The following is a 25,604-nucleotide window of genomic DNA, read 5'->3' as shown; positions in this document are numbered from 1 at the left end:
ACTAAATTGTTTTATATTTCTTCTGGATTAGTGTTAAATAAAAGCTATGGCGGACAATACCGACAGAGAGGGAGAAGCGGCCATGTCCGAGATCATACGCAGCCCTACCAGGGCAGATGATCTGAATGAAGCAGATGACGGCTCCCAATATATGAACAATACCGGGGAGGGTGATGACAAGATATTCGATCAGGACGACCGAGCTGATGAAGTCATGAACTATGATTATCATTATGATTATGATGACACAGACAATGTTGATCTTGAAATAACAAAGACTACCGGCAAGGTATATTTATATAAGCAGGCATCTAGTGATCATCACATGTTTTTTTTATTTGAAGATATATTAACGAATCGATCTTCTTCTTTCAGCCCTCCGGATCGAGCAAATCTGTTTCTACAGACAGCAGGACAAAGCGAGGCCCGGGAAAAAATTTGAAGGAGGGTGTAAAGTACAACATCAATTCCATCAAAGAGGGTGGCGAACCCCTCACGCCTAAGAACATTGCGAACAAGTTCGTCCGTCAGTGCGGAGTTCTTGTTAAGGACTAACTCCCGATCTCCATTCAAGGATGGAAAGAGCCAAAAACTAAATGTCCAGATGTTACTTGGGTCGACGACAGAGAAAAAGCCAATCTTTGGGAATCTCTGATGGAACATTTCACCCTACCAGATTATTTCACTAATGCAGATGTGCAGAAAGTCAAGGACGCTGCTCTTATGAAGATGGAAATTGCATTCAACACCCACAAGAAAACTGTATGGGCCAACTACCTCGCTGCAAACAGGAAGACTCATGAATTCACGGGAACACTTGAGAAGCAAAGAGAACACTAGCCCGCCTTCATGGAATTCAAGGAATCAGAATTATCTAAGGAACGGTCGAGAAAAAACAAGGCCAATGCCGCAAAAAAGATGCAGTTCCATAGGCTGGGGCCAGGTGGCAACGCAGTGGCAAAGCCTAAGTGGGATAAGTCTGAGCAAGATATGGAGGATGCAGGGGTCACTCCGGTTACTAGGAGCTGGCCCCCAGGTGCAGAACTTGGTTCTATGCGCATGGGGGGGAGTTGGACCCGAAGACAGGTGAGGTTTAGAAGAAGGCAAGTCTAAAAGCAGCCGAACAAAAGTTACTTGACGCAATAGAAGATGCTTGAAAGGGCGTGTTCATGCCCAACAGAGAGAATGACGACCTTACGCGTGCCCCGAGAAATCCTGAACACCCGGGAAGGACACGAGGCAAGGGTGTTATTCCCTAGTATGAGGGCTTTTCAGAATGGAACGGTGCCTATAGGACCCGTGCAAGAAAGAAGAGGGAGGAGGAGGAGAAGAGGAAGCTGGAGGAGGAGCAGAGGAAGCAGGACGCAGAACGCCTTCAAGGCCTAGAAGAAAGGCATGCGGACTTGGCACTCAAATTCCAGCAGCAGCAGCGGCAGATCGACTCACTGAGCCAGGAAAGGGGGTCTCAGCAACGGCAGCGGCAAGTGGATGATTGTCTAGCATTGGATAGCACCGTCCCATCCATGCCGAGAAGCAGCGTTGGTTCCGCCTCGGGCGACGCACTACTGGATACATACCTTGTGGATGACATCATAGAGAACACTAACTGTGGGCTACACTTCAAAATGAAGAACATATCCATGAAGGTGGCGGACGCCGTTGCTTTTACAATTACCCCCGAAGCAACCTTCCATTGCACCCCGATTCTAGCGGGCTATGCTCGTGTCTTGGTTGATGAGGTGGTGGACCCATATTCGGGGCTACACCTTGACATTCCTGGAGGTGACGACGAGCACACACTGGGAGAAGCCATACATTGTATCATCCTATGGAGAAAGGATTGCATCATCTTTCGAAGTCCACCGACACCGTGTCTGCCGACTCCTCCTCGGAGTCCGACACCGTGTCAGCAGACTCCCGCTCCTCCAAGTCCACGAACGCGTGAGCAGACTCCTCCTCGATGTCCGCCACCGTGTCTGCAGACTCCCGCTCCTCCAACACTACAAGAAATATGTCAACTTGTGACCACCACTATTAGTCACCGAATGGTCACAAATTTTCATTTGTGACCTTTTTGTGACCAAAAACATAAGGTCAAAAGCTGGCCGTCGTAAACTGACTATAGCGACCTTTCTTCTGGAATGGTAGTAGACGTTTATGACCAAAATACGTCTACTATGGCGTTTTGGTCACTAGCAACCTCCCCAGGCCACGTAGGCATCCAGCGTGGCAATCTGATGTGGCACAAGATTCAGCCCGGTCCAATTCGATTTTCTACATGGGCCTAGCCCAACAATTCGGCCTATTTGTGTTTTTTTCTCATATTAATTTTGGCTAGGTAGATGGGCCAAGCCCAACAATTAAGCCTTCTCATTTTTGGGCCTAGGCCTTTTTATTTTCTTGGCCTTCAGCTTTTCACAATTGATATTTAAGCGATTTTCTTCATTTTCCTGAATTGTTTGATTTGTGCCTTTTTAGGGCCCAAATAGTATTTGTTTCATTTTGATGTATCAGCAATTAATGATCTGATCCTCAAAAAACAATAAATAATCAACATTTCCAATATTTCAATCACACAAATTTTCATAAATGGCGACCAATATGAGTATATTATATATATTACAATCATGTGCTAGTTCACATCATCCAGGAATTTAGAACACCCAGGAAGTGTAAACACCCAGGAACATCCAGAAACATCTCTGAAGTAAACACCCAGGAACACCCAGGAACATCTATGAAGTAAACACCCAGGAACATAAAACACCCAGGAAGATAAAACTAGCTACAAAGATGAAGTGTTCCCTTCTTCGAACTTCTTCAGCCTAGAGCTCCTGTAGAAGAGAGGAAATTATGTTATCATGGCTGCCAATGAAAGCAATATCTTCTAGCATAAACAAGTAGGAAAAGAATAATGAACAGAATAATAAACAGATACACAAGCAGCTAGGAGTATGGATAACAAAATAATGAAGTATGGATAACCGTAGCAACACTAGTATACTGTTGCTGAGGCATTAGTATAATGAACAGAACTTCCTGAAGTATACTACTGCTACTGCTAAGTTTGCATCAGTTTAGAGATCTTATAGAATAATTTGTTTATTCCTGGAATGCATCAGCTTGCATCAGTTTGTACAATACTAGAAAGGGCATATAAAACAACAGAATTGCATAGGGCAAATAAAATGCGTTAACCTGCTGTTGCTCTACACTTCAACATGGATAATAAATCTAACATCGATGGTTGGCATCATCCTTGCGTTGGCTAGTTAAAACTAAGAGCAGCAGAGCAGATATGTGTATTACGCAGACAAATAGGGGGGCTCCTATTGGGTTGCAACATGAAAGAGCCATGTTTATTACTGCTAAAAAATACTTAGCGACCTCAACAAATTATTATCAAAGGAATGGTAACGAATCTAAGGGTTTATTTTTGGCAAACTATCCAAGGTTGAGAAATGAAAAAATGCAAAAAAACGTCGATCTGCTGTAGTTGTTTAACCATCAGCACACTAACGAACATGTGTTCAAGAGAGTCGTTTGATCCAAAGAATTGAAGACAAATAAACAAAAGAGAAAATTTTCAATTCTATTCAGAAGTATAGTCCAAGCTATATCTGACTTCTGATGAAATGCATAGTCCAGCCGATGACTACACATCAGCAGCTACTTTAGACATTGGCTGGAGAAATGCTTATCTTTTTTATTCTTCAATGACGTAAAAATAAATAACAACACAGCACCAACAACAGTAGACTCTCACAGCCAACTAATATACTAGAACTAGATCAACCAAGCATTAGTTTTAAAAAAGCTCGGTTTAAGATACTTCAACGACATAAATCTCAGTAGCATCTCCTTGTAACATCATATGCTCAGCTGACAAACGATTCACATGCAACTCCCCTACATTATATCAAACCAACACAGAGAGCTGCATCTCTAGATGAGGAACAAAAAAACGTTGATAGCTTGCTAGGCATCAGTTTTAAAAAGCTCAATTTTAGATCATCAAAGACCGGAAAGGCCACAGCGGTCTAAATGTTTCACATCCTCTGCCCAGCACAACATCATCATCGTCACGGAAATTCCCTAAACAGTCTGACTTCTCAAATGGCAGATTCACCTTCTGAAACATGTAGGAGAAAAACATCAAGACCATGGAATCAACAGGTAATCGTACCTTGAGTAGCAGAGCATGCGCCTCAGACGATCATGGGAGCACGATCCCGCCACATTGCCTTGCTGCTGGCCTCGTCGGCGCTTCACCATTGGCCAGAGGAGGAGCAGCCAGAGAGTCCAAGACTGTAAATGCCAAAGAGAGCAGCGAGTAAAATGAACTGGATTTTTCTGCCGCTAAATGAATGCTATATACCTATGCTGCTACTAAATGGTGCTTGTGCATAACTGAATTTTGCAGCTGGCACTGAACGTTGACAGACAACTATTGCACTAAAATTTGCTGCTACTAGTATGTGATTTTCAAATGAGCTTATGTAAAAACATAGCTTGCGCATGTCCAACTGGAAAGGATGCGGCAGATACAGCTATGTGAGCTAGCCTGATAGGTAGGTCAAGCAACTTGATTCAGTGAACTGGGAATGATCTAAGACGGACAATAAGAATGGAAAGCAAACATTGAACCCCACATTGATCTGAAACTTTGGGATTCAAGCAAGAAATCGCAAACGTGCAACCAAAATGCTCCTGTTAAGATTATTATTCAAGGTAACATGCCATCAGCATCAGGAACACTGCTCAATGATTTGTATGTGGCATAGACATGATCCAGTTATCATGATACAATGACCATCTTGTAAAATGAAAGGCATGTGCTGCTCATTACAATTATTTTAAGCTGAGTGTTTCTTTCTTCTCTTTTATTTATGCAAGCGGAGATGTAGCAGGCAGGGAGGCAGGGAGCCATCACATATGCATGTATGTATGAAGCAGAACATGAAAAGAGCGACATATAATTAACTTGATTGACATGACATGGCAGGGTGTTTTTGTAGCCGATGCCAAAGAGCACCATCGCCACCACCGTTGCATGGAAGCATCAAAAAAGAGGAGCCTGGCATGATGAACCCCTTGTACAGAATCAAATCCTGCTGCACAAGGACAAGAGAAATAAGAAGATAATACGAAAGTTGTTAAACAAAATCATAGGGTGCCATCACGTAGTCCAGACAAATTGAACACACACACACACACACACACACACACACATATATATATATATATGCATGCATGCTTCTCAAAGTTTAATTCCATAGAATTAAAGTGCTTCCGATAGTAACCAAATTATTTTAATACTCAGCCATCCAGTACCACACAGGAAGCAAATCCTAAAATAAAAATGCACTTTTGAACAGAGCGACACACTACAAGAACTTACCAACAGGTTTGAACAATGGATGACATACAGTACAAAGAAAAGAGCAGGAGAATGGATTCTGATAGACTACACAAGATGATTGCAATTACTAGGCTACAAGTTAATACAATTAACACAAGTTAATGCAAGCCTGATGTACTACTCAGGCTAAGAAGAAGCAGGTACAGTAGTAGTTTTAGCACACTAGTACATGTGTTAAAATGGAAGCATCGCTGCTGGGTTATATTAATAAATAATCCAAGTGTTGCAATAGCCAACAAAATAAAAATCTATACACATGCATAGACCACAACACATTTACCGACATTGATGGACTGGACAAACCTAACACATACTTATCATACTAATACAATACAAGATAATGCATTAGAGTGTCTGGATTTGCATGAACAAGATGACCAGTTTCACATCGGATTTGCTTGAACATGTAAAGTATGTATTAGTGTAAAGCCTATCAAGTATTCGAACTGTGCTGCAGTTTAGTTGAGTTGCAAGTAGAACTACAGTGAAGATGCTATTCTAACTTCTGTGACTGAAGAAAAATACACATCGTATGTACATCATTTGTGCTAAACATTAGCACACAATGTTGATGCTACTATGCAACCACAAATTAAATCACTGGACACCGAGGCCGAAATGGAGCTAGAGTGGACCAAGCAGCCAAACTGGGACAGGTTGGATGATTTTACCCTTGAGTAATCTAAGCAGCACCTCGGACAGGGGGATGAACCGAAATCCTCCCCCTCTGCACACTATCCTCTCTTCACTATCACACCCAAACCATCGTCTTCCTCGACACCCGCAGCACCTCGCCTGCACAAACCCCCTTCACGAATCAGATCATATCTAATCAAGAAGAAGCAGAGGAGGGGAGGGGAGGGGAGGGACACCTCCATGGCGTCGGTTGTCAGTAGGGTGGGTCGGAGGGACACCTCCATGCTCCTCCTCTCCCTCTTGGATTCCATGATGGCATCTCGTACGACGGAGGGAGGCACTCCTCGTCGTCTTCCATGGCTCAGGCGCGTGGTGGTGGCATCCCGGCGAGGGCGGCGTCGCAGTCGCGCGCTCCATTGTGCTGCCCCGTCGAGGCGAGGTGGGTGCAGATCCAGCGCCGGCGCTGTCCTATCCCTGTCCACATCCATCCATGGGTGGTTGAGGGGCGAGGAACTCCTCATCCATCCCCACGGCAGGAGGGAGAGCTGCGGATGGATGGATGTCGTCGGTGGCATTGGGATTGGGGGGGGGAATCGGGGGGGAGAAGGTCTTGACCGGAGGAGAATCGGGATCAGTTCGGTGGGTGGGTTAGAGCGGCGGGGAGAGGAATGGATTGGGATTGGGAGGAGAGGGGAGAGGGATTGATTCAATCAGGGCACGTCGCAGAAGGAGCTCAGGGATCGGGAGGAGGTGACGACGGCGGCGATGAGACGAGGACGAGGGAGGAGGAGACAGGCGGCGGCGCGGGAGAGAGATCTGGATGGAGCGAGGAGAGGGGGCTGCTAGGGTTTGGGTTAGGGAGAGAGAGACCTGAGAGGTGAGTGAGAGCCATTGGATCCGTCGGATGTGGACAGTTCAGATCGGCTACATTGGGGTGATCCGTGGGAAGTGCTCTCATTGGTTCAGAAAATTTATGATTTGAAATAGTTTCTAAGTACTAAAACTAGGAGGTTTTGTGAAGCAACTATCAAAAATATTTTCCAAAATGGCTCAACTAGATTTATCACTCAAGTTAGACCACATTTTATGGATGATCACAAATTTTCATGCATTTTTTTATCTTTCTAGCTGTTTTTAATCATTTTTTGAGTGCTCAACTTGAGTTCTTTTTGTGAAGGACCTACCATATATTTGTTGCAAAATTGGACCAAATCATTTTTCTAAAATACTAGGCCATATTTGATTCACAACTAACCAAATGGTTGGGTGTCAGAAGCCTTGATCCACCTCTGGTGAAAAAGACAAATTCCCACTGATTCAGTAGGAAGCGGGTCAAATTTGAACTACAGCTGCCTCATAGTTTGCTCTTTATTTTTTCAAAAAATAATTTCTAGGTACATAAGTGTCTATTTAATCAGAGAAACATCAAAATTATTCCAAGATTCAACCACTAGCTAGGAACGGTCAAACCCACCGTTTTGCTCACATTTCGAAACAGGCATAAAAAATTCAAAAAAAATCAAAAAATTGGAAAATCTTCGCATTGTGTCATTATATGTGACCAAGTTTCCAGAAAAAATAATAAACTTGTAATACGGCAATTATTTTTAAAAAGTGTTCCCAAAAATGAGCTATCATGCGTGAAGATTCAGGGTTTTCAAGCCAAATGATCAATCTTATGGCCACATTCATGGCATAGTTTGTTCAAATGATCTCATATTGTGCACAAGGGTGCATCTTGGAATTCCAAACAATGTTGACTAAGGGATTTTTCATTTTCATTGCACGGAAAATTCATTTTCCATTTTCTGAGTGCCCGAATTGAGTTCTTTTTGTGAAGGACCTACCATATATTTGTTGCAAAATTGGACCAAATCATTTTTATAAAATACTAGGCCATATTTGATTCACAATTGACGAAATGGTTGAGTGTAAAAAGTTTTGATCCACCTCTCATGAAAAAGACAAATTTCCACTGATTCAGTTGGAAGCGGGTCAAATTTGAACTGTAGTTGCCTTGTAGTTTGCTCTTTATTTTTTCCAAAAATCATTTCTAGGTACATAAGTATCTATTTAATCATAGAAACACCAAAAAATATCCAAGATTCGACCACTAGCTAAGAACGGTCATTCCCGCCGTTTTGATCGCATTTTGAAACGGGCATAAAAAATTCAAAAAAAAATCAAAAAATTGGGAAACCTTCGCATTGTGTCATTATATGTGGCCAAGCTCCTAGGAAAAATAACAAATTTGTAATATGGCAATTATTTTAAAAAAGTGTTCTCAAAAACAAGCTCTCACGTGTGGAGATCAATGGCTTTCAAGCCAAATGATCAATCTTATGGCCACATTCATGGCATAATTTGTTCAAATGATCCCATATTGTGCACAAGGGTGTATATTGGAATGGCAAACAATGTTGCCTAAGGAAGTTTTCATTTTCTTTGGACGAAAAAACCATTTTCCATTTTTCGAGTGCCCAACAGGAGGTTTTTTTGTGAAGGACCTCCCAAATAATTGTTGCAAAAAATGGACCAAATAATTTTTATAAAATAGTAGGCCATATTTAATGCACAATTGACAAAAATGTTGGGCGTCAAAAGTTTTGATCCACCTCTGGTGAAAAAGACAAATTCCCGCCGAATCAGCAGGAAGCGGGTCAAATTTGCACTGCAGCTGCCTCATAGTTTACTATTTATTTTTTCCAAAAATCATTTATAGTTACATAAGTACCTATTTAATCATAAATACATGGTTTGATGGCGATACGTCGAGGTTTGGGCGGTGGCCAAGGCCCCCAACTCTAGAGCGCGTAAACTCGCATGCCCGACGCGTGGTCACCGCGTGACCGTGGCGTTGCCATGTGTTCTGGGCAGCCTAGGCATGTCTAGTGGGTTGGGCACTCCCCAGGTAGGTTCTAGGAAGAAAATTACAACATAAGATTCTCACGAGGAGACCGATCGATGCTCAAACATGAATTAGCAGCCAAGTGTTTGATTAGCGGTACGGGAAATGCACATGGCCAATGGGCATGAGTTTTTGCTGAGGATGCTCATCTACTAAGAAGAATGTCTTCGAAAATTTTCAGATCAAAAGGAGGATCCTAGGTGGTACTTGCTTTGCAAAGTACCACACTAGACAGAAATATGAATGTTGAAGTTGGGCTCAAAATAATGAATGGATTGAGCTGAAACTTGGTGGAGGATGGTTATTTGGGCATTGGAAAGAACCGTAGAAAATTGATACCATTTGGACGTGCCAAAGTGGTACTTCCTTCACAATGCTCTTCTATGGACAGAAACTTGGGAAAACTAGTGAGAGAAATTGGATGAATGAAATGAGCTCAAATTTGGTGTAGGTAAGTTACCTAGGTATGGTTATGCCTTGGTAGATTTTCAGATCATTTGGGTAAGCCTAGCTAGTACTTACTTCACAAAGCTTCTCTCGAGGTAGAAACTTTGAAAATTTCCTGAGAAAGATTGACTAGAAAAATGGAGCTGAATATTATCATGTGGAAATGATTTGGATATGGAAGAGTGCCCAAAGAGTTTGAGGTTAATAGGAGAGGTCTATATAACACTTGCTTTGCAACGTGCCAATTTGGCCATAAAATATAAATTGAACCTGGGCTCACATAGATAATTTGCCTGAGCTGCAATTTGGAGGAGGGTGATAACCTGGGCATATGAAGAAACTGTATAAATTTCATGTCATTTGGATATATAAAAAAGCTACTTCCTTCACAATGCTTCTAGGTGGACAAAAACTTTGGAAATTTGCCGAGGAAGATTTGCTAGGCAAGTGGAGCTGAATTTTGTCATGCGGTAATGATTTGGATAGAAAAGAGTGCCCAAAAATTCTGAGGGCAATCAAGAATATATAAATAGCACTTCCTTCATAAAGTGCTGTCGTGAATAGAATAGGAAAAGGAATATTGTTGAATTAGTTTTGAACTAGGCAAGGCAGGACTTTTACATATTTGATGAAGATATGACCCAAAGAATTTATGAGATTTTTTTGGGAATTTTGGGAATGACAGAAATATAGGTTGCTTCACAACCTAGGGCAAAAACTGCCACATGGACATGACACATAGGCAAAACTAATGAGGTGGTGCCTAGTCATAGCAACCCACCACAATTTACAAGGTTATGACCATCTATATTGGTCATGATCAGCTAGAAATAAGGCAGCAGACCAGTGCTATCTGCTTTATGACCATTTCGTGTAAGGAAATTACGACCTTTTTGACCAAAATGGTCATTATAGTTTAGGTTTTGGAGCCCCCCGAACAACTTTTGACCAATTGGTCTGAAATGGTCATAGATCTATGACCAATTCTTCCAGGGTCACTAACAGAAGGTCACAAGTTGACATATTTCTTGTAGTGCAAGTCCACGAACGCTTGAGCCGACTCCTCCTCGAAGTCCGCCACTGTGTCAACAGACTCCCGCTCCTCCAAGTCCACCAATGCGTGAGCAGAATCCTACTCCAACTCATCCACGTTAGCCGTCTCCGCCGCCTCAGCAATCGCAGAAGAGACACGTCGTAGCTATGGTGCGTAACGGTACGAGTCGAGGTAGTACAGGAGGTACAGGCAGAGGCATTAATATGGTCCAAGCAGCCTCGCTCCTCTTCCTCAGAGGCCTTACGACATGACCGAGGAGCAAAACAAAGCCATAGTGAAGGCCCAAGTGGACGCCCATTTTGGACCAAAACCGGCACCGCCGCCAACGGAGAAAGTGCCTGAGGAAAAGATTGACCACTTCATTCGTATGGCTAGAGCACCAGCTCCCAAGCCTGTTGACTCTGACTATGAGTGCCAACTCAGGAAGGTACATCGAGCACAACTACAGAGGGAAGCGAGCTCGAGCTCGAGCCAACAAGCAGCTACCCAAAAATGTGGGAAAACTGTTCCCCAGCTAGGAGACAGGCGGCGCAATCGATCCCGCCGCTTGTTGTGCCAACAACACATGAGAGTACGCGCGCTGTATATTATTGTGGGAAAACCGTTCCCTAGATGAACAATCTAGTAATAACAGAGGAGCATATAAGGAATGCTAAAATGCTCGGTATCAGTGTTGGACAACTCCTCGACATCGAGCCCATGTCTCCTCTTAGAGAGGAGGAAATAAAATGGCAATATGTCCGCGGCCAACCTTTGGTCAAGCTTGAGGAGGTCAAGAACCTCCCAACGAGAATGTATGAATTGCATCAGTGGTACATGAACATTACCAAGATTTCCAATCGAGAGTCCCTCACGGTGAATGTCAAGGAGGAGCATTACTACCATGAGAAAACGCTGTCAGTTGAGTATTCAAAACTATTTCAGTTATACAATAAATATGCACTCGACAAATCTCTTGTCAGTTGCTATTTTCTGTAAGTGATTTCTTTCTGTAATTTAAGTCTCAAGCTAGCTATAGTGATCATTTTGATCAATCATTACCTGTAATTATCCTCACTATATTCTTTTGTGTCGTATATGGAGGATGAAGATGTATGAAATGAAAAAATCTGGACGCTATGGCATTGGGTTCATTGACCCTAATACCATTAATGAGTACACATGGAATATTAGAAGTTGCCGAGCAAGTTTAGAGGAAAGCATGCTCGAGTTCTTTAAGCTCCTCAATAGCAATGAAGATATACTACTTCCTTACAACTTCCTGTGAGTCACACTGTCTTGTACTACAAATTCTGTTTTTGCTTACTAGCTAGCTAGATGTTAATAATTAAGTGTATAGGGTTTAGGCTAGTTGATTAGTGTTGTGCACCTGCCCGCTTAATTAATACATGCAAACATGTGCGCATGCAGTTTCCACTGGATCTTGTTGATCATTAAAGTTGATAAAGGAACAGTTGAAGTACTGGACTCACTACTTAAGGCAGAAAGTGACTTTGCCATCGTGAAGGGGATAGTCGGAGGTAATTTCAATCATTATTAACTATATCTCAGCCTATTCAATTTGTTCGTCATTTCTTGATATCAACTATTTAGTAACCCCTTTATTCATTTTCTTTGCTGGCGGGCAGGGCTTGGGCAAAGTTCATCAAGTTGACTCCAGGCAAATGGCGACAAAAGCTGTATTGGTATCGACCCAAGGAAAGTAATTAAGTATTACCAGCTAGCTTACCATCTCTTTAATTCTTGTTTCAATACCATTAATTAATTATCATGCTTGATTAATTATTATCTCATTAAATTCCATTCTTGTAAAGGCCCTGAGGCAGGCTCCGGGGAATAATCTGTGTGCATACTACATTTGCGGGAACATTCGCATGATGGTGTCCGAAAGGAGCAAATCTCAAAGACAGGAATGGGTACGTTTGCCAAAACACTATTCACAATATTTACATTATTATCGATATCTAGTCACACAACTAATAAACATGCATATTGATCTCCTTGTTAACAGTTCAAAGAGGTGCAGGAGAAGCTCCTAACAACGGAGCGCATACTAGCACTTCAAGAGGAAATAGCGGGATTTTTGCTCGACCAGGTCATAGATTCGAAAGGAGAATACTATTACCCGCTAACGCCCCCATGAACCACTTATTATCGTGCTCCGAAGGCACCAAGGCAACATGTAGGAGAAATTGTCTATATATACATGTGTATGTGTGAATAATTAATTGTGGTTGTGAGACATTCAATGATATATATATATATATATATATATATATATATATATATATATATATATGATCGGTTCTACGAGAAAATCTATTTATATATATGCATAACATGTACAATACGTAGTATCGTAAAATACCAGTAAACAAAAAAAATTAAATGGAAAACACAAAATTAATGGAAAAATAAAAAATAAAACCAAAAAATTTAGTGCCGATTGGTGTTACCAACCGGTACTAATGTCCTACACGCACCCGGGCCTGGCTCGTGCCACGTGGTGGCACTTTAGTGCCAGCTCGTGATGAACCTGTACTAAAGGGGGGGACCTTTAGTCCCCACACTTTAGTGCCGGTTGTGGAACTGGCACTAAAGGCCCATACGAACCGGCGCTAAAGCCCGGTTCTGCCCTAGTGTGAGCATCCCTGTGGCAAAGAAATTAAAGAAGCCTGATTAGAATAAGACTAGTGGGACTACTTGATGAGATATAAACTCATCACAATTACAGTAGAAGCCAGTAGAGGTACGTGTGGGGCAAAGAAGTAGAGAAATATCCACACGGAGCAATGTGCGCAGCTGGGATAGTGGTGCAACCGGTTGTAAGGAAAGTTGTACCCGAGGGATTTCGGGATGTAGCTAGCTTAGTGGAGGGTGGCGGGAGGCGGCAACTGCCCACGTCGCAGCAGTGAGCAAGGTACAAAGGCAACTGCACCAGCTTTGTGAGAGACAACAGAGGGGACCCCTGATCGGGACGCTCTGGTAGTTGGTTTTCACCGTTGGCAACGACAACCGCATGTACACAAAGCATCCACCACTTCCCCCGGCAGACATGATCCGCCCGGATGTTAGAGATGTGGCCATAGTTGTTTTGTTCGAGAGAATGTGAAGAGAGCAACCCTAGCAAGCAACCGTGTAGGCTCGTCCTGGCTATGTATATAGTGGAGCGGTTTCTTTTTCTCTCCATATGAACCTATTTATAGTGTGTACGTGCCACTGAAGAAAAAAACTTTATTTATAAATGACGTGACATCGTTCATGCGTGGTTCCCGACCCTCCATTCAGATAGGTGTCAAATTATCTCGTGGGCTGCATCATCATACAACAATGAGCTCCAACGTGTCATGTGTGTGGTTGGGGAAGACTCAAAAGACGCAAAGAGTGCTACTAGTACTACATGCGTGGGTGCATGCACCTCTTCTCTTCGAGCAAGGTTATTAAAAGTATAGCCCACTACTCTACCATGCAGTTATTATATGGGCAAAGTGTATAGGCAGTAATAATGACTAATAAGCCATCAAATCATGAGGCCCACCTTTCTCTATGTTTGACCGAGGAAGCAACCATCATTTCACTCCTCGTTGAATATCCATCCGCTCCTACCTCCGCAAATAAATAAAAAATCCGCTCTACCTCCGCATCATGGTTAATAATATAGGCATGTCAATTACGACGTAGAAATATCATTCACTGATACAATAGGGCTGGCTCTAAGGCTGGTGATTTTTTTACTTTGTCTCTTTCGCTTTTTGTCTCATTTACTCATTTTACATAGGAGCACGTGTAGAGGATGGCTATTCCTTTCGATGGGACTTCTTCATAGGGTTTAAGCATAAGCAGCTCCGAATTATTCCCTCTACCCACTACTATGAATCGTGCCATGTATGATAGTACTCCCATTGCAACCATGAGGTCCACTAGGTCTAGCACGTCCTGTAAGAAGCGACGGTCACGCAAAACATACATTCTTGTTGCCCTCTTCCTCATACAGTACGTACCACTGGCACGTACTACTAGTACTACTACTACTCGTTCTCCTATAAACCTTGTGCATGCCATCTCAAAAATATTAACCTTGCGCTTGGCCCTTCACCTCCTAGGGAAGTCGACTGATAACCCACAAGTATAGGGCATCACAACAATTTTCAAGGGTAGAGTATTCAACCCAAATTTATTGATTCGACACAAGGGGAGCCAAAGAAAATTCTCAAGTATTAGCAGCTAAGTTGTCAACTCGACCACACCTGATAGACTTAATATCTGCAGAAAACTATTTAGTAGCAAAGTAGTATGGAAGTAACGATAACGGTGGCAAAAGTAATAGTAGTAATTTTGTAGCAATCGTAACAGTGATAGCTGTCGGATCATGGGTTCCAGCAAACCCCTCAAGGTTCAAGCACTGGGGTGCGCGCAAAGATCTCCCCTACCAATCCGCGTCCTTGCTTTTCTAAGATTTTCCGGGCTAACTCGACGAACTCGTACCACAAGGGACACAAGATTTATACTGGTTCGGGCCACCGTTGTGGTGTAATACCCTACTCCAGTGTGTGGTGGTGGATTGCCTCTTGGGCTGAGGATGAAAAGTACAAGGTGGAGAACAACCTCCTAAGGAGAGGTGTTCTTGTGCTTGGTGAACTTGTGGTTGTTCGAGTGGATTCGAGATGAGTTACCTCCTACTATGGTGGCTAATCCTATTTATAGAGGCCCTGGTCCTCTCCCCAAATATTGAGCGGGAAGGGAGCCAACAACGGCCAATTTGAAAGGGGACAGCTAGTACAGCTTATCCTGACAAAAGCAGTCTTCGCCTGCCAAAGGCTCTAGTGGTGACGCTGTCTAGGGCTCCATGGCGACCTCCATCTTGCTGTCTTGTTGGTCTTGGTCTCGTTGTACCGATATGGAAACCTTTGCTTGACGCCTCGGTACTCCGCACCTGCGCCCGCTTCTTTAGCGCCAAAGAGGAAACAAGGGCACTGTGCGCACTGGCACCCGCCTAGTGCCCGCCAGGCCTTGGTCGTAATGGCTCACGTCATTGGAACCTCGCGAGGTTTGCCTGGCCTTGATCTCTCCGCCCCTCGCGAGCCAGCCTGGTGAGGCTGCTCCTGAGGAGGTCTTATGTCGTCCGCCTCGCGAGGCTTGGCCCCTCGCGAGGGTCTTGAGTCCTTGCTGGTGAAGATGGGTCGTACGGGCCCGCTCGCAGAGCCACGCCGTGGGCCGCAGGCAGACAAGTCTGGGGACCCCCGTTCCTAGAACGCCGACAGTAGCCCCCGGGCCCAAGGCGTGCTCTGGCTTGGCTTCGACGCGAAGCCAAATGCCAAGTGCGGAGCACCGCGGGCCCCAATAGCCTGCGGCTTTGGTCGACGTGTGGTGGTTGATTGGACGTGGGCGTCTCCGCTTCCCCACGCTGCCTCGGCAACTGGCCGACTTGACAAGTCCCAGTCTCTCCTCTGCCTCTCCCGCTTCTTCTCCTTCCTCGCTCCACTCCCTGCTGGTGCTGCCATGGCGCCGATTCAAAGGTTCTCGGCCGCCAAGAAGGGCAAGGCTCCCCTCACCGAGCCGGAGCTGCTTCCGCCGAAGAAGAGGAGGTCCCATCGCCGCGAGATTGTAGTGAGGATGGTGGTGTCGCGGCCTTGGTATGAAAGGCCGCCTCCTGGGTACCCGCTGCCCTTGTATGCTTGCGCCGATGGTTCCGGAGGGACGAGCGACGAGTGTCGCCGCCCGAGCTAGGGCCGTTGCCGCCGTGCTACGGAGGCGCACGCCGTCGCCCCAGGTGTCCACACCTTGGACTCCTCGCGTGAGTTCGTGATATGGGCAGCGATGCCACCACACTAGAGTAGGGTATTACACCACAACGGTGGCCCGACCAGTATAAATCTTGTGTCCTTTGTGCTGCGAGTTCGTCAAGTTAGTTCATAAGATCTTAGCCGAGCTAGGAAGTGGATCGGTAGGGGGGAATCTTCGCGCACACCCCAGTGTTCGAACCTTAAGGGTTTTGCCGGAACCTGTGATCCGACATTTTTCGCGCCAGGTAGGGGTGTACCGGAGCCTCTTCCCCACCAGTCGATCCGCCGATGCTCCGCGGTTCCAATGTCCGGCTACCCGAGGGCTGACGACGACCGCTGGGCAGCCAGGCCCGCCCGGGCGGCGCCGCCTGCCCAGGAAGACCTCAACCCCGCGTCTCAGGCGGCACGCGCACCGCCAAACACCGCGGGGCGCGGGCAGCGCTGTCACTCACCCTCTGCTCTTACTCCCCGACAGACACGAGCTACTGCTAGGGCCGCAATCCACGCCACGGCGATGGCGCCGCACACCAGGAGGGAGCAGGCGATCATGCGGGCCGCGCTCATGGTGGCACGGGAGAAGCTGCTGTGCCGACTGATGGAGAGCGGTCGGGATGCGCTGCTGGAATGCGTCGCCGAGCTACTGGACGCGGCGGCCATGGGAGCACCGCCTTTCTGCTACCAGCTGACGACTCAGGCAGCGGTAGGATCCCACGACAGGCCTCGCCACGACCGCATACCACCAAGTGCGCCCGGGGGCTTCATCGACATCAGCATGATCCACGGCGGAGGGCGCCCCCTCGCACCCGGACCACCTCAGATTGGTGCGGGCATGAGCATCATCGCACACGGCCCAGGTGAGGCGCCGCCCTGCCATCCTCGGAACAGCGTGATAGGCCGACCGACATGGAGAGTGGGGCACTTCGGCGAGGTCTTCGGGGCAGCGGCCTTGGAGGCCTACATGCCCCGCATGATGGATGAAGAGTATACACCGGAGGACAACCCCGGCTCATTCCTCGGGCCAGGATGGGAGGAGGAGGCGTTAGGAGCTGAAGCCTTCCATGGGCCGCCATAGAGCCCCACCAGCCACGCCGTCGACAACAAATACAGGGTACCACTAATCCCTCAGGGACAAGCTTACACTAAACATGAGTCACAGATGAACCAGGTCACGGTGCCAGGCGACGGTTCCGGCACGGCGATGCCCGCCCCATCGGGAGAGACTCACTAGGGGCTGCGTGGGAGGGTCCAGGAGCAAGGCCCCTCCCCGCGTCACATGGAGCAAGGCAACGCCCGGAGGTAGTCCCTCTACAGGGGTGGCGCCGGAGACCCTTCCCCCGGCAGAGGACTTGTCGTGGAATTGCCACGGCAGATGTCCTTAGCGTTAGGACTTAGTCGCGAGGCCAACGCATCTATGTGGTAGCTTGAGAGGGGTTGAGCAGGACGAGAGACGCGATGTTTTACCCAGGTTCGGCCCCTCACGGTGGAGGTAAAAGCCTACATCCTACTTCATTGATATTGTTGATATGATCACGGTTACAAGAGTGCTCTATCTCGAGAGCTATTGTCTAAACCTAACTTGTCCAACTTGTGGAACTTGTCAATCTTGTCCCCTTTTGGGGAGCCCTGCCCCTCCTTATATATGTTGGAGGGGCGGGTTACATGAAGAGTCCTATTAGGATTAGGACTAGTCTATCTCTAATACAAACCGGATACAAGTCCAGGTCTTGGCTCCTTGTAAGATAAATGTTGCTCATGCCTTTCCTCTTAAACCGGGCCACCATTAACCTAAACCGGCCTGCTAGTCCTTGGGCCTTGTCATGCATCTGGAATACGCGCCGGGTCACCAATGAATCTTCAGGCTCGTGAATCGTCATACCAGTGAACCGCCAGACACGTAAACCACCAGACACGTAAACCGCCAGACACGTAAACCGCTAGACACGTAAACCGCCAATCCTCTAGCGGTTTACCAATGAAACGCCTAGTCCGGCCAGGTTATACTTCCGTCCGGTTTACACCGCAGGGTATATCCCCGACATTAGCCCCCAAGTTTAGCTTGGATTTATCCATGGTAAACTTATGCTGCAAAATAAACACAAGAACAAATTTGACAGGTTGTGCTCCAGGTTAAGAATTCTTGTAAACCGGTACCTGATCACCCTTAAGTCCTTGCTATTTCCTCCTTCTGGGAAGTCCGGGTCAACAGACCAGCTTCATAATCAATTTGCCGACATTGGTTTGTCACAGAGAAATATTGCAAAGAATAACTCCTTTGACTCAGCTCCCAAAGTGCCGTCTTAAGAAATATGGGTCTTGAAATACTTATCTGATATTCAGCCAGTTTGAAGATGTAAAACTTGCCGGTTTAATATTACCAAAATGGCCGGTTTATAAATATTGATGGCACCAAGTCATAATTGTTGTCGACACCGGGTCATGTAATTGATCTTCCTGATTTGCTCAAAACTGATAAAATGAAGATGTTCCTCCTTTATATGCATAATACCTGTAGCCCCCAAGTCTTAAGAGGAGAATAATGATAACTTAAGACTTGCTCCAATAAGTGTTTCAACCTTGAAGAAAATCCGGTTTGTTCATCTCAATCATAGTCAGAATTGAGTATTCTACATATGTAGTGCCCAAGTGTCGGGTTGTCATGCTTGCAGCAACCTGGGACTTTGAAATTGCCTTATTCTCATAAAAAACTTTCAACTAGTGTAGCCCCAAGGGCCTGATCAGTATGCAATAATGAGCAGGGACTTTGCAAATATGATCATGTAAGCTTGAGCAGCAATATGTAGCCCCCAAGGGCTGGCTTAATAAGATAATATTGAGCTGGGACTCGATGTATTCTTCAATGAAATCATCATATGATGTAACCCCCGTCATGGGGCTTGAACCCACGTCCACAAGGTTAAGAGCCTTGTGCTTTACCAACTGAGCAGTGGATCCTTTAATAATAGATGAAAAATCTGTGTACCTTAAATTGTTGACAGGAGCAATTGGTAGCCCCCAAGTGTCATGGTGCAAGCTTGCAGCGACATGAAACTTGTAATCTCAACTGAAATAATGTAGCCCCCAAGTGCCGGGCCGTAAGCCTGTAGCGACTTGGGACTATTCCTTTGTAGAATAAATCATACCTATTGATAAAATAGTATCCAGTGCGCTGAAGCGACTTTGAAAATCTCAATCAGAATATTGGTTATTAATAACCATAAAAATCCAGACATGTTGGCTATTTGAATATTTGAATAATATAATCCAATGATTTATGAGCGCATGATTCCAATGGCGCAATCCAAATATATATTGGCGACTTATAGTCGAAAGCCAGGCCGGGTCAACAAACACCGGATATTATCTTATCTCACACTGGCAACTTATAGTCCAAAGCCAGGCCGGGTTTAATAAACGCCGGTGATTTATAATCATGCTTTATTCAACATGTTTCCGCATACAACAAGTTTAAACTGTCCTGGCGGTTTACCGACGGACGGGTCATAATGCCCGACATATAACCTGGGTTTATAACCGAGGCTGCACTTAAAAATAATCAAATATGAAATACATCATACCCGTGACATTGAATCACATCGTTGGTTTACCAACTTTTTGTATTAAGAGTGATAACCCCAATCTTGAGTAATGATAACTCCTTTCATATTGTGCCGGTTTATGATAAAACCGTACCGGGTTGTGATAAACACCGGTTTAACCATATATAATACTGGCGACTCGTAGTCAAACTAGACCGGGCTGATAGTCTCCGGATTATAATTTGATCGTGTACTGACAACTTGTAGTTGAAAGCCGAGCCGGGTTGATAAACACCGGTTTACTCCATAATAGGATGGTAACAGAAAATCAAACCGGGCAGATAGTCTCCGGATTAAGATTTGACCGTGTTCCGTCAATTTGCAATTGACAGTCGAAACGGTTTAAGAATTTGTCGGTTTTCAAAACGCAACAAAAGAAAAATATGTCTAAATGAAACAAAATTTCAAAGGCAATGATAAAACAATTGGCAAAAAAGAAACAATTGAGGTCATCAAATGGCATTACCATGGTCGGACACGACCAAGCCCCCAATAGGCGTAGCTATGGTTTAAGTCAGCCAGGTCCCCAAATGATGCAGTGGCATTATGCCGATCAAGAGGCGTAGCGATGGTTCGGGTTCGACCAAAGCCCCCAAGTGATTCTGTGGCCTTAGGCCGATCAAGAGGCGTGACTGGTTCAGACGTGACCATGTCCCCAAGTGATCTGGCGGCCTTTGCCTATCAAAAGGTGTTGCATTGGTTCAGACATGACCTAGCCCCCAAGTGATGTTGTGGCACTAGGCCGATCAAGAGGCGTGACTATGGTTTAGACGTGACCACAAGTCCCCAAGTGATCAATAATATGATAAGCCAATAAGGAATGATACCCATGTTTGAACCGCGCATCATGGCAGCAGGTCCTATTTGGCACCTTTTAACTTTTTGCAAGAGATAAATCCTTCTTGAACCAGATGTTAAACCGGATATTGAGAGCTTCAAAGCTTTGTGGGAGACATCTTTCCCTTGAACCGGATTTTAAACCGGAATCTTCATTTTCAGCCGGAAATTTTCTGACGGCCTTTAAAATTTGCACCAATATGGTGGTTTAGGGTCATGCATTTAGATAACTTTGCAAGACGGAGTAATTGCTCTTTCAAAGAAAGCAATATAGAATATCAAAATATATTGGATGGATTTCACCTGATATGTCAGTCCAGTTGATATCCAACATGGCTGGATTATACGCCAGTACGGACAAAAAAGTCGGCCGCGGCATTGCTGATGTAGTCCGGGCTGCGGGGGCGGCGGTCTGTGTTCCAGTTCACCAGTGTGATATGCACAAATGCCGGTGCAGAACAGCTATCGCGCGTCGTCCGTAGTAGGGCATCACTTTTATAGTGAGCGCTTGTCCTGTATAGAAAGATATAGGCCAGAGTAATCGTTCTTGGAAAAACAATATGTATAAAAAAGAAACAGATGGAAAAGATAGCACCTGGAAATTTAATTGGCCGTGCTACCAGCGAGTAGTAGCATGCTTTTTGTCTGCACGTACCGACTGCTCCATAGTAAACCGACCAAAACACATGCCATGGCCTGGTGACTGTTAGCACCAGGATTTGACCCTCAAGTCGCCGGTTCAACTCCCACGGCCTGCTCCATTACCTTCAGGTACTACTTGCTGGATTGATGCTATGTGCTTTCCTGCTTAGGCTTCAGAGAGCCTAGCAGTGGCAGGATGAGCCCAAGGCGGCTCAAAAAACCAGGGGCGGCACGGACGCGGTGAACTAGAAGCCAAACCGAAGGGAGTAGCGCGGGCGCGGCACCGTCGACCGGCACGGGCCCAGAGCTGGGCGGCTCGTAGTGGGACGCAACCGGAGGCAACCCGGCAGGGTCTTGCAGGGGCGGCCAAGGCGGCTAAGTGGCAACATAGGCTGAGTCAAGATGGGTCCTCGGTGAGACATGGCGACGAGGCCTTGGCCGGTTCAACGCGGGAGTGCTTGTAACAGGGGTTTGACCCGGTGGCGGTTCTGCAACTGTGAGGCGACGGTTTGAGATAAAGTTGCGATGTCAGACGCGGCTCGGGTTAGGTGTAATACGCCAGAGGTGTCCCGGCGGGGCTGCGGTTTAAAGCGAGATAGCCGTCTCAAGGTGAGGCCGGCTTGGCCCGGTTCAAAGCAGATGTCACGACGGCGACCCAAGGGTGTGATTGCGGACTTTGGTAGCATCCAGCAGTTCAACACGAGGCCGAGGGGACACGGTTATGGATGCCTCAAGGCCGGTTCAGTAGAAGCAGATTGCGGCGGTAGCAGCGGAACTGGAGCGGAGGTATGCAAGCGTAGCCTCGTGCAGCGGTGAACCGGACCGGGTCGGCTGCTGGGGTAGACGGAGCCGGCAAGGGCGCTCGTGGCCGGGCGGAGCTGGCGATGCGATCAAGGTGAGGCGCGGCAGTTTGCACTAGAGGCAAGGCCGGCTCAATGCACAGACGGGCCGAGGCCATGACGGCAGCACATGCAGAACCCCAACGTGGGCGGAGATGATCCTTTGATACTTGGTGGCTCGACGGCGACTCGGATTGAGAGCGGGTCAACAGAGGTGACTTGGGGCTGGGCCGACAGAAGCAGCAGCTCAAGCTGGTGGTTCACGGGCGCAATCCCGGCGGCCCTGCATGCGGCTGTGGTTTCCGGCGGTTTAATGCAGCAGAGGATCGTAGACCGGCGCTGGTGGTGAGGCGGGGGCGACGTCCAGCAATGGAGAAGCGAGACTGGGGAATCTCAGTGGCGGCTCGACGGTTGACGTAGTTGCTGGCGAGGAGGCCCGCGGCCGGGCAGGTTATGGTGGCGGCTCGGCGAAGGCAAATCCGGGTTGACTCGGTAAAGGCGAATCCGCAATGGCGTCGGCCACGGTAGTAGAAGTGGGGCCGGTTTAACCACAGCGGCGGGGGCGATGTCGATTTGTGATGGAGTGAGGCCACAACGACGGTGACGGCCGCTAGCAGCTCAAGGTCGAGGCAAGCGATTCAAAGCCAGGATGATGGCTCAAGGCGTTATTGCCGTGACAGTGGAGAGGCACCGGCGATGCAGCGGCAGCGACGGGTTAAGGCCGATAGCTTGACCGCGGTGGAAGGCGGCTCATGGAAGAGGCGGATCGCGCGCCGCGGACTCGTAACAGAAGAAGCAGCAACAAGGCGGCTCGGCCATGGACCGGCAGTTGAAGAAAAATCTGAACTTGTAGCTTGACGTGATGAGCGACTTGGGAAACCAACATGCTGTTTTTTGTGGAAATCATCACGTACTAGAAGTAGTACTAATTGATCAGGTAGTAGCAGCAGCAGCGATGTAGCCTAGTGCCTCGGGACTTGAAGCCAGCAAAACAATCCATGGTAGGGGAAATTGATTGTCTCGGGCTCTCGGCGACTTGACAGATTGACGCATTTGCTGCCGCACCTCGAGTCCCGCAGCGGAAATTGCCGGATCAGACAACAACATTGGAGGCGTGTGCGTAGGAAACTCCAGTCGGTCTAGGCTGCAACAGAAATTGATCCGTCCTCGGATCGATGGATCGCCAGACTCGTGCTGCGGCGCACACGGGAACCGGACAACAGAGCCATCAAATCCTGTTGTTTTCGGCGGCTTTGAACTTTGCGCTGACCTGATCTGACATGTACCAGTAGCAGCAGTAATTCAGGTCCTGGGTGCCTGTCCGCAGATGGTAAAACATGGCTGTGTCTCTTTGACTGGCTGCAGCGAATTTTACCTCCGATGGGTCTCAGTGACTTCGTAGAACAGCGCAGCGGAAATCGACCCGGATGGGTCACCAGGTTGCGTGCGGCCACGCACGCAACCCTAAATTTTTTCTTGAACCTTAAATCTCACAAATTTTTAAATCTGGACTGATGAACTTGGTGCTGATGCAAATCCTTTCAAACCAGTTTTTTGTCCAAAAAAATTGCGAGCCCCTCGATCCCTAGGAGTGATCCCTCCAAGAACTCAACACCACCGTGCGCCAGCCCCACGGTGGGCGCCAACTATCGTGGAATTGCCACGGCAGATGTCCTTAGTGTCAGGACTTAGTCGCGAGGCCAACGCATCTATGTGGTAGCTTGAGAGGGGTTGAGCGGGACGAGAGACGCGATGTTTTACCCAGGTTCGGCCCCTCATGATGGAGGTAAAAGCCTACATCCTGCTTCATTGATATTGATGATGATGATCACGGTTACAAGAGTGCTCTATCTCGAGAGCTATTGTCTAAACCTAACTTGTCCAACTTGTGGAACTTGTCAATCTTGTCCCCATTTGGGGAGCCCTGCCCCTCCTTATATATGTTGGAGGGGCGGGTTACATGTAGAGTCCTATTAGGATTAGGACTAGTCTATCTCTAATACAAACCGGATACAAGTCCAGGTCTTAGCTCCTTGTAAGATAAATGTTCCTCATGCCTTTCCTCTTAAGCCAGCCCACCATTAACCTAAATCGGCCTGCTGGTCCTTGGGCCTTGTCATGCATCTGGAATACGCGCCGGGTCACCAATGAATCTTCAGGCTCGTGAATCGTCATACCAGTGAACCGCCAGACACGTAAACCACCAGACACGTAAACCGCCAGACATGTAAACCGCTAGACACGTAAACCACCAATCCTCTGGTGGTTTACCAATGAAACGCCTAGTCCGGCCGGGTTATACTTCCGTCCGGTTTACGCCGCAGGGTATATCCCCGACAGGACCCGTGGTCGCCGAGGGCGTCGCTGGCGTCCCCTCTGCCCTTGTTGGGCCGTCCTAGTTTCCAGTAGTCCCGGCGGTGGTAGGGGATGGCGCAAGGCGGGGCCCTCGTCAAGCGATATGAAGTAAGGCTCACGCTTGTGAAGATCACCGCCCATGACACTCTCACGTAATAATGTGTGGGGTTGTACACGCCCCGGAGTCTCAGGAGCGCCGCCCTCGGTCCTTGGGGGATCCCTCCTACGGCCAGTGGTAGCACTTAGCTCCGCGCTGGTGAGAAGACGTCAAAGACTAGACTAGGCGTCGGACGCGGCCATTTGCTTTGGATCTCTTTTTCTGTAACCCTGCCTTCTGGATTTGGATTTAAGTTTAAGTTGAATTTTCATTTGATGAGCGCGGGGGGGATGCCTTTTCTTGTTCGAGCTCTTTCTCGCAGTCTGGTTCTTGCCTTATTTCGGAGTTCGCACCTGTCGCCTCCCCCCCCCCTCACGGTCCCCTCACGAATGGGGCTGGGCATGAAGCACACGAGCGACGCACGTGTCGCCCCGCGGCTGGTGCTCGCTTATCATGCGACCCCCTCGGGCGTGTCGACGAATTCCTCGGGAGCTTCCCAGAAACCCACAACCTCTTGAGCCGGTTTTGGGCTCGTCCAGGCTAAGGTAAACCGCAACAGCAACCTCGCCCCAGCATACGTAAGTTCATGAAGACACATATTCAATTCAACCTAAAAGGGTAGAGGCAGTAGTATATTTACATGAGGGGCTCCGCCTCCCAAAATGCTCTTACAACCTCTGGGGCCGCGCCCGAGCTTCTACGTGCAGGGTAAACATGTGAGAAGGTCGGAATCAATCGGACAGGTCGCTCGCCATGCCACCATGATCGCCCTCAGACGCGTCACTGGCATCACTGCCGTCATCATTGGAATTACCATCACCTCCCTCGGCGCCGCCATCGCCATCATTGACCATGACGCCTTCGTCCGCCGCAACTAACACCCCGTCGTTGTCAGAAGCGAAGGCCCTGACCAACGCATCCACGTTGTCTTCAACCCATCGCGCCAGGTCGCCCCGGATGGCTTCAGGTACGGGAGCAATGGCGGCGT

General features: G+C 47.1%; 1 non-coding gene and 1 pseudogene across 1 annotated transcript; both read right to left on the bottom strand.

Moving 5' to 3' along the window:
- Positions 1-3,796: 3,796 nt before the first annotated feature.
- LOC125549634 lies at positions 3,797-3,880 on the bottom strand. Its single transcript, XR_007301410.1, has one exon. It is a non-coding gene; the product is annotated as a small nucleolar RNA SNORD36 (small nucleolar RNA).
- Positions 3,881-3,979: 99 nt separating this feature from the next.
- On the bottom strand, positions 3,980-4,064 carry LOC125549630 (annotated as a pseudogene).
- Positions 4,065-25,604: the final 21,540 nt, after the last annotated feature.

Source organism: Triticum urartu, chromosome 3 (assembly GCF_003073215.2).
Source record: "Triticum urartu cultivar G1812 chromosome 3, Tu2.1, whole genome shotgun sequence".
Classification (NCBI taxonomy): Eukaryota; Viridiplantae; Streptophyta; class Magnoliopsida; order Poales; family Poaceae; genus Triticum; species Triticum urartu.
Note: the sequence above shows the minus strand (reverse complement) of the source record. Positions and strands in the feature narration are given on the sequence as shown.